We start from the raw sequence: 8,875 nt of genomic DNA on the forward strand, positions 1-8,875 counted from the left end.
GAATACCTGGGACTATAGGCTTGCATCACTGTACTTGAATTCCTCTGCATTTTTACGGCACTTGCAATCTTTGACACATAGTTTATATGTTCAGGACCGTGCCATATATACTGTTAGCTTTATCTCAACATTTCAAGGGCAAAGAGCTTGTTTTGTGTGTGTGTGTGTGTGTGTGTGTGTTTGTGTGTATTTGAGATGGAGTTTCACTGTCGTCACCCAGGCTGGAGTGCAATGGTGCGATCTCCACTCACTGCAAACTCTGCCTTCCAGTTTCAAGAGATTCTACTGTCTCAACCTCTGAAGTAGCTGGGTACAGGTGCCTGCCACCACGCCTGGCTAATTTTTGTATTTTTAGTAGAGATGAGATTTCACCATGTTGGCCAGGCTGGTCTCAAACTCCCGACCTCTGGTGATTCACCTGCCTCGGCCTCCCAAAGTGCTGGGATTACAGGCGTGAGCCACTGCGCCTGGCCAAGAGCTTGTTTTCTTTAGAACCACTCTATCTTGTAGTAGTCATTGTGGTTGACTTGTCATCATCTATTCTTCCCTGGATATAATTCTGTACACCAATGGTCGGCAAACATTTTCCATAAAGGACATAGTGCATATTTAGGCTTTGCAGGCACATGATCTCTGTTACAACCATTGTACTGTGCAGTTGCATAAGAAAGCAGCCACAGACAATATATAAATGAATGAGTATGGCTGTGTTACAATAAAACTTTATTTACAACAACAGGCTGTGGGCCGGCTTTGGCCTTTGGTTGTAGTTTTCTGATTTCTGGTTTCAATCAATGCTGGTCATACTATATCCCTCAACAGTGACTTGGTCAAAATGACATGTACATGTGACCCAATCTTAGTCAAGGAAACACGAAGGAAATCTAGTGGGGACCTCTGGGAAAGGTTTCCTTAATTCTAAAGAGACACAATTAGAGCCTCTCCCTTGTTTTCCTCTGGATCTTGTTGTGGTGGGAGCAGGCATTGTGCCACCTACCTGAGGCAGGACAACAGGCTGAGAGAATCGCCGAGAAGAGAGAGACCTTGACCTACATGACCTGGAGCCCACTCTGTTCTGGTCTCCAAACTATGGAAATTAATAAATGTCCTTCTGTGTAAGTCATTTAGTCTTTTTTTTCCTTCCAAGAAAGCATAATAATTGATACTGTTGTATTCCTGAAAGAAGATGTTAAAATGATACCAAAATGATATAAGTTGAGTTTGGCTTCTCTATGGGGAAAAGTAATATGCTTTGAATTACATTTCTGATAAAGAATACAGTGCCCAACTTTTAACTGAAATGATAAAAAATGCCATGTCAAATCAGCTACATTTATATAAAGTTTTTATAGTACATATAAATTGATGAATTAGAGCAATATAATTAGCTACTCCAAACTGAAATTAATATGTATATGTATATTATATGAAGTTCTTATCTTACATCTTCATAATTTCTACATTGTTTTACTACAGAAAATATAGAAAATACTCATGCAAGGCTGGGCGCGATGGCTCACGCCTGTAATCCCAGCACTTTGTGAGGCCGGGACAGGTGGATCACAAGGTCAGGAGTTCAAGACCAGCCTGGCCCAAATGGTGAAACCCCACTTCTACTAAATATACAAAAATTATCCGAGTGTGGTGGCAGGCACCTGTAATCCCAGCTACTTGGGAGGCTGAGGCAGGAGAATCGCTTGAACCCGGGAGGTGGAGGTTGCGGTGAGCCGATATCGTGCCACTGCATTCCAGCCTGGGTGACAGAGTAAGACTCCGTCTCAAAAAAAAAAAAAAAAAAAGAAAAGAAAATACTCATGCAAGTCACTGAATCCATTAGGATTTTTAGGGGACATTTTCACAGGACTCTTTAAGGAGACTCTTTTTTTTTGAGATGGAGTCTTGCTCTGTCTTCTAGGCCAGAGTGCAGTGGCGGGATCTCAGCTCACTGCAACCTCCACTTCCTGGGTTCAGGCGATTCTCCTGCCTCAGCCTCCTGAGTAGCTGGGACTACAGGTGCACGCCACCACGCCTGGTTAATTTTTGTATTTTTAGTAGAGACGAGGTTTCACCATGTTGGCCAGGCTGGTCTCAAACTCCTGACCTTGTGATCTACCAACTTCGGCCTCCCAAAGTGCTGGGATTACAGGCATGAGCCACTGCACCTGGCCTTTAAGGAGACTTTTAAGATTTGGGTTCACATGATAAGTTCTTGAGACATCATTCAGTGCCCCTCCCACATTTAATGAAGACACTTCCAGGTATACTTATTTGTTCATTTTTTTAAAACTACAAAAATCATAAAGGATCAAGTGATACAGAAGTATAAGGTAATGGTTTCCCTTTTGTATCCCTGAGGATGCTAATATTCATTTATTTTCTTTATGATGACCCTACTTCCAACATAAGCATTAAGTTTCAGAGGGTCTATAAGGTCAAAACCATTTTTGTGATAATACTAAGACATTATGTATTTGCCTTTTTCATTTGGTTGATGTTTGTATTGATGGTGCAAAAGCAATGCTGGTTAAAACTGCTGACACTTTAGCATGAAACAAGGCAGTGACACCTAACTCTACTAATAGTCATTGCATTCTTTGATGCCATGCACTCACGGCAGGGAAAAGCCAATTTTAATGAAGAATGGTCTTGAAAGAATCAATAAAATTATTACTATTATTAAATCTCAACCTTAAATATATATATGTTTTGGTTTTGGAGGAGGAGTTGGGGGTAGGATTTGAAGCCAGAAGTTTTCTCAGTTAGGCATGTTACCTCACTCAGTTTCCATACCCATAAACATTAGAAAAGGAAAGCGAAATATAGAACTCTGCACAAATTTGCATGTCATCTTTGTGCAGGGGGCCTGCTTATCTGTGTCATTCCAATTTTAGTATAAGTGCTGCGGAAGCGAGCACGGTGTACATGTTTTTAATATTCTGTGATACAAAATGAGAAGCACATATAAAGTACTTCTGCTGTGTACCAAAGCAAGACAGTTGTTAGATGGATAGGAACTTTTGTACTTATTTGTGTTATGAGCTTAACAAGCCTCATTTTTTTCATAGACTGCCATCTTTACTTGAAAGAATGACTGAGGGACTATGGTTAATTTGGATTGAATTTTGGCAGATATTTTCTCTAAAATGAACCATGTGAGAGAGTCACTTCAAGGAATGTTGCCAGTGATAAAATCTTGAGTTTATAAGTGAAAATATGAATTTTAGAAAATTTTTATCTGCCACTGTGAGCTTCATAGCTTCTGTCTTAGGCAGTTCAGGCTGCCATAACAAATTTCCATAGGTCAGGTGGCTTAACAACAAACATTTATTTCTCACAGTGCTGGAGGCTGGAAGTCTATGATCAGGGTGTTAGCATGGCAGGGTTTTTGATGAGGGCTCTCTTCCTGATTTATAGACAGCCACCTTCTTGCTGTGTCCTCACATGGTGAAAAGAGGGCTAGCTAGCTTTCTGGTCTCTTCCTATAATGCCACTAATCCCATTTATGAGAGTTCCACCTCATATCCTAACTATCTCCCAAAGACCCCACCTTCAAATACCATCAACTGGGATTAGGATTTGAACATGTGAATTTCAGGAAGACACAAACATTCAGTCCATTGCAGCTTCCCAATACTTAGAGACATTTCAGATGAGATCAGTGGTATTGTTATTAATGATTGTGATTGTAATATGTCAACATTTGTGCAAGATGGATCGATGGATTTTAATGAAACAGGAACACAAAGTTCACTGATTTGTTTTCAGATATTGCATTGTAAATAAGGATTAACAAACTACCACATAACAAATTGTGGTGCATATCAAAGAAGAATAGCTTCAATTATCTGAACAAGACAATCAGGATCTGGCCAGGCATGGTGGCTCACTTTTAGTTTCCAATTTTAGTATAAGTGCTGCTGAAGTGAGCACAGTGTACATGTTTTTAATATTCTGTGACACAAAATGAGAAGCACATATAAAGTACTTCTGCTGTGTACCAAAGCATGACAGTTGTCAGGAGGATAAGAACTTTTGTAGTTATTTGTGTTAATCTCTGTAATCCTAGCACTTTGGGAGGCTGAGGCAGGCGAATCACCTGAGGTCAGGAGTTAGAGAACAGCCTGGCCAATATGGTAAAACTCTGTGTCTACTAAAAATACAAAATTAGCTGGGCGTGGTGGCGTGCACCTGTAATCCCATCTACTCAGGAGGCTGGGGCAGGAGAATCACTTGAACCAGGGAAGCAGAGGTTCCAGTGAGCCAAGATCGTGCCACTGCACTCTAGCCTGGGCAACAAGAGGGAAACTCTGTCTCAAAAAACAAACAAACAAACAAACAAACAACCATCAGGATGGTGGGTCACCTTATCCTACAGTGACCCAACTTGTAATAATGCAACTTCTCTTCATTTTAGTTTGCTCTGGCTTCTCTAGCCAAGTCTATAAACCCAAGGCCAACTGGAGTTGGAATGAGGCATCTGCTGGCCTGGCCATCTGCCATGCTCTTGAGCATCTTTGTGCTACAGACAAACAAACCAGAACAAAGGGATTCACTGCAGAGAGACAGTGCTTCAATCCTATGACATGGCTATCATTGTCCCATGAAGGCCTTAGGATCCTGGATTACCCATCCTCTCTTGTTGAAGAAGGATTGCTTTTCAGTTTAAGTCATTACTTCTGTTTTGCTCTAGTACTTACAGAAAGAGAACTGACAAGCCTGAAATGACCCTTCTGTGAACAAGGTTTTACGCCAGGATTTGAAATACCGGAAAAGTTGTGTCCCTAGAAAAGTAACTCTAGCCTTAACATCAGCAAAATGAGGATTTATTTTTATTTTTATTTATTTTTGCATTCAGAGAGGAATGATGATGTCATCCATGTCCTTACACACATCTTAATTTGTGGATTTTTTCTTACTTAACTCTCTTAATTGGATGAAAGTATGCAGCTGATGATTTATGGATCTCTAGTTGTGCCAGGCATCTTTTTAAATATGCACAGCTGCTCTGCAGTAGTTTAACTTGGCAGATAGTATTAAACCATTGAGTTGTGTCATTTATTTGTATATGCATACAATAGCCTCCTTGTACAGGTTCTTCCAAAATCTCTACAGGAATGGTTTAGGACCATGCATTTAAGGAGTCTCAGAAAGTATTCTTTTGAAAGATTTTCAGTTTCCAGAATAAAGAACGAGATAGCATTTTGCGACGTTGCTAAGTTCCCAAGGGAATCACAGAGACAGGCTGAAGTGGAGAAGCTAACAGAGTGAGAGGTCTCTAGTGTACATTTGGGAACTCCAATTTCAGTGGTCGTTTAGGCAATGTAGGACATGTTACTGCTGACAACACTCTCACTTTCACTATAACACATCTCAGGGAAGCAGCTGAAAGAGGTGGGTGATCTAATACATGCTGTTGCGGGCATAAATAACTTGAGAAGCTCTGTTGACAATAAAAGTCTGGCATTCACAGTAGTGAACAATGTTATCTTCAAATTCAAAGGACCCTGAGATTTGTCGCTGTCATCCTTTGTAGTCAAGGATGATACTGTTGACACTGCGGCTATCCCTGTATGCAAGTGTGGCTGAAAATACCCGAATGTGACAGATGATAAGGGCTTTCTGCAGAGCATACATGATAGTTCTTTTTTTTTTTTTTTTGGTTTGTATCTCTTGGTCTCCCAGGGCATAGCTGGCCTTGTCAAAAAATCATCGTGTCTCTGTTTGCAGCAGAACCTGCTGCTCTGGCACTGGCCTCTTGGCTCTTGCATTCCAAAAACATGGCTTGAATAGCTAGAATGTCTCTCTCCTGAACTTTTATGAAGATTACACCTCCTACCTGATCTGCTTACTATCTCCCATGCCAAAGCAAGCCAGGCACGTGCCACACCTCCTTCCCATGCCGTGACTTCTGTGAGAATTATGTTGAGGTGGGCTGTATTTCTCAAGAGCTTTGTTCACTGGTGATTTTATTCTGCCATTTGATATTTTTGAGTGTTCTCAACTGGAAAGATCTTAGGTGCTGAGATAATTCCTCCTGCACGCACCTTCTCAGTTTTGCCTGACTTAGGAATAGGAATAGGAAAAGCAGAGGAGCTGAGATATGCCTCTCCTGTAGGTGGAATAGTCGGACATTACAGTTTGTTGAGGAAAAACAACTGTTTAAACTGATTAAAAAATTGTTTCCATATCAGCCTGGTATTAGACTGTTGTCACACTGCTATAAAGACATACCTACGACTGGGTGATTTATAAAGGAAAGGGGTTTAATTGACTCACAGTTCTGCATAGCTGGGGAGGCCTCAGGAAACTCACAGTCATGGTGAAAAGTGAAGTGGAAGCAGGCACCTCTTCACTGGGTGGCAGGGAAGAAAGCAAGCACAGGGGAAATTGCCACTTATAAAACCATCAGATCTCATGAGAACTTGCTCACTATCATGAGTAAACCATGAGGGAAACCGCCCCCATGATCCAATCACCTCCCACCAGGTCTTTCCCTTGACATTACAATTCCAGATGAGATTTGGGTGGGGACACAGAGCTAAATCATATCAATACTGTACTCCAGATATTTTTTTAAAGCTGAAATTCCCCAAAAGCTCATCTCTGGAGCCTGATCCTGGGTGTTCCTGAGTCATTGCAAATATCTTAGAGAGCCTTTCTGTGCTAGTGGCTCAGATGACTCGTATTGGGCAGTGATTAGATGAGAGCACAGGGCAGCACCGGGATCTCATGCTGATAGCAAGCACTACTAGCAGTTGGTTACTTTGCCTCTTTGGCTTTTGACACGTGGGTTCAGGATGGGGATTATGAAGGCTATTAAAAGGGCTCCTTGACTGTCCCTTAGTCTTAAAACCTCCTGCAGGAGGAACTGCAGATTCTCTCAGACTCTCAGATAGGGAAACCCAAAAAACCTTACTAGCGATTTAACCTTTGAGTAAATTGCCTTATCAGCTCTTCTTTGAGAAGACCCTCAACTAAGAGTAGTTCCACGCATAACAAAGCTGTGATGAGGTTAGCTGAGACATAAGAGGGATGAGAAGCGAGACCCAGTCTGGGTCACTGGGCCTCCCCAGAGGGGAAAGGCCTGACCCAGGGCATCCACGAGCAGCGAAGGGATACTCGGTGTCCAAGAAAGAACACCCAACCAGGAGAGAGAAGGGGGACCTGAAAGTAGGAGGGGGGAGGAGCTAAAGACATACTTTGCCCACATCACAATTTTGCCTCTCTTTGGTTTGAGGTTATCCAATATAGTCCTATCTGACATAATTTTTGAAGCTGTTTCTCCAAGGAATGTCTCTGAATCAACTTTAAACTCTCTTTGGTCCTCCAAGGACACTAGAAGTCAGGCACAGATTCCTTAAGATCCAGTGTATGTATCAACAGCCTCTGATCTCCTAGTTATCCTGTTTTTTTGAGAAGAGCTAAGAGGAAAGGGAATAAGAGTAAGCCAGCATCTAGTATGAGGAATGCTTTGTTATTCCTATAATATAGACAAGGAAACTGAAGTTTAGTTATTGAACTAGGAGCACCTAAGAGCTAAGAAGCAAAGCTGAAATTGAAACTGAGATCCATCTGCTGAGGTGAGCAGCTCTGCAAGTTAGCTCCATTCAGAAAGCTGCCTGAATTTTATTCCTCCTCTTCTGTCACAGAGCTTTAGGGTTATTCTCAAAAGTTCTGACTATACCAAGAAGATAGCATGTTCTCCTCATGAAGTTCAAGAGACCATTAACTAAAGAATGGGCCTCAACTCTATCTCTAATGGCCTACTAAAATAGTAAAGAATAGTATTGCTACAGTGGTACCATTTTATTTAATTAATTAATTAATTAATTAATTAATTTTTTTGAGACAGAGTCTTGCTTTGTCACCCAGGCTGGAGTGCAGTGGCTCGATCTCAGCTCACTGTAATCTCCACCTTCCAGGTTCAAGCGATTCTTGTGCTTTTAAATACTACCTCTGTCCATTGGCTTTTTTTGAAGTTATCATGCAAAATTTGCTTATTTGGTTTGTTGAGTCAAAGTAATACCCTTAACCTCCACTATGTGTGTTGAACAAGAGGTCAGAAGGAAATAGTTTCTGAGGTAGCTCTTGCAAGAAGATCTTAATAAGTTTGGGTTGATAGGCATCCAAGAGTTTACTGATTACTAAGGATGCCATCCCTCTAAAATTAATGTATGCCCAATAGGTTATCCCATATAGTTTCCTTCATTTTCCATTGAATTTCTAAGTGTTGGGAGTCACCATCTTCATGACGTGAGACATAATGGGGCCCTTTCCACTTTACAAAACTCTTCCTCATTAACTGTGTCATGAAATCTCAAGGAAGCCCAGGGAGAGAGTCAAAGCCTGAGTTATTCCATGTCTATCAGGTGAAGAAACAGAGACAAAAAAAGCACATGCTCTCCTGAAGGTACCCAAATTAGTAAATGAGAGAGCTAGGACTAGAATCCAGAACTCTAGTGCTATTAGCATTCTCCTACCTTGATCTCTTCTCCACAGTACACAAAGGCATTTATTAAGAATCACACTTGGCCCGGTCCAGTGGCACACACCTGTAATCCCAGCACTTTGGGAGGCCAAGGCAGGTGGATCACCTGAAGTCAAGAGTTGAAGACCATGGTGAAACCCCATCTTTATGAAAAATACAAAAAATTAGCTGGGCATGGTGGTGCGTGCCTGTAATCCCGCTACTTGGGAGGCTGAGGCAGGAGAATCACTTGAACCCGGGAAGCGGAGGTTGCAGTGAGCTGAGATTGTGCCATTGCACTGCAGCCTGGGTGACAAAAGCAAAACCTCATCTCAAGGAAAAAAAAATCACACTTTTGTTTAGAGCAGACTGATGGGCAGCAATGGTCATTTGAAGCTGAGATCTCAG

The 8,875-nt window shown here is 41.6% G+C and overlaps 1 non-coding gene across 1 annotated transcript; it reads right to left on the reverse strand.

Moving 5' to 3' along the window:
• Positions 1 to 2,813: 2,813 nt before the first annotated feature.
• Positions 2,814 to 2,915, reverse strand: LOC116466148 (U6 spliceosomal RNA). Its single transcript, XR_004247400.1, has one exon. It is a non-coding gene; the product is annotated as a U6 spliceosomal RNA (small nuclear RNA).
• Between the last annotated feature and the right edge of the window lie 5,960 nt (positions 2,916 to 8,875).

This window comes from Hylobates moloch, unplaced genomic scaffold, assembly GCF_009828535.3.
Source record: "Hylobates moloch isolate HMO894 unplaced genomic scaffold, HMol_V3 SCAFFOLD_3, whole genome shotgun sequence".
Taxonomy (NCBI): domain Eukaryota; kingdom Metazoa; phylum Chordata; class Mammalia; order Primates; family Hylobatidae; genus Hylobates; species Hylobates moloch.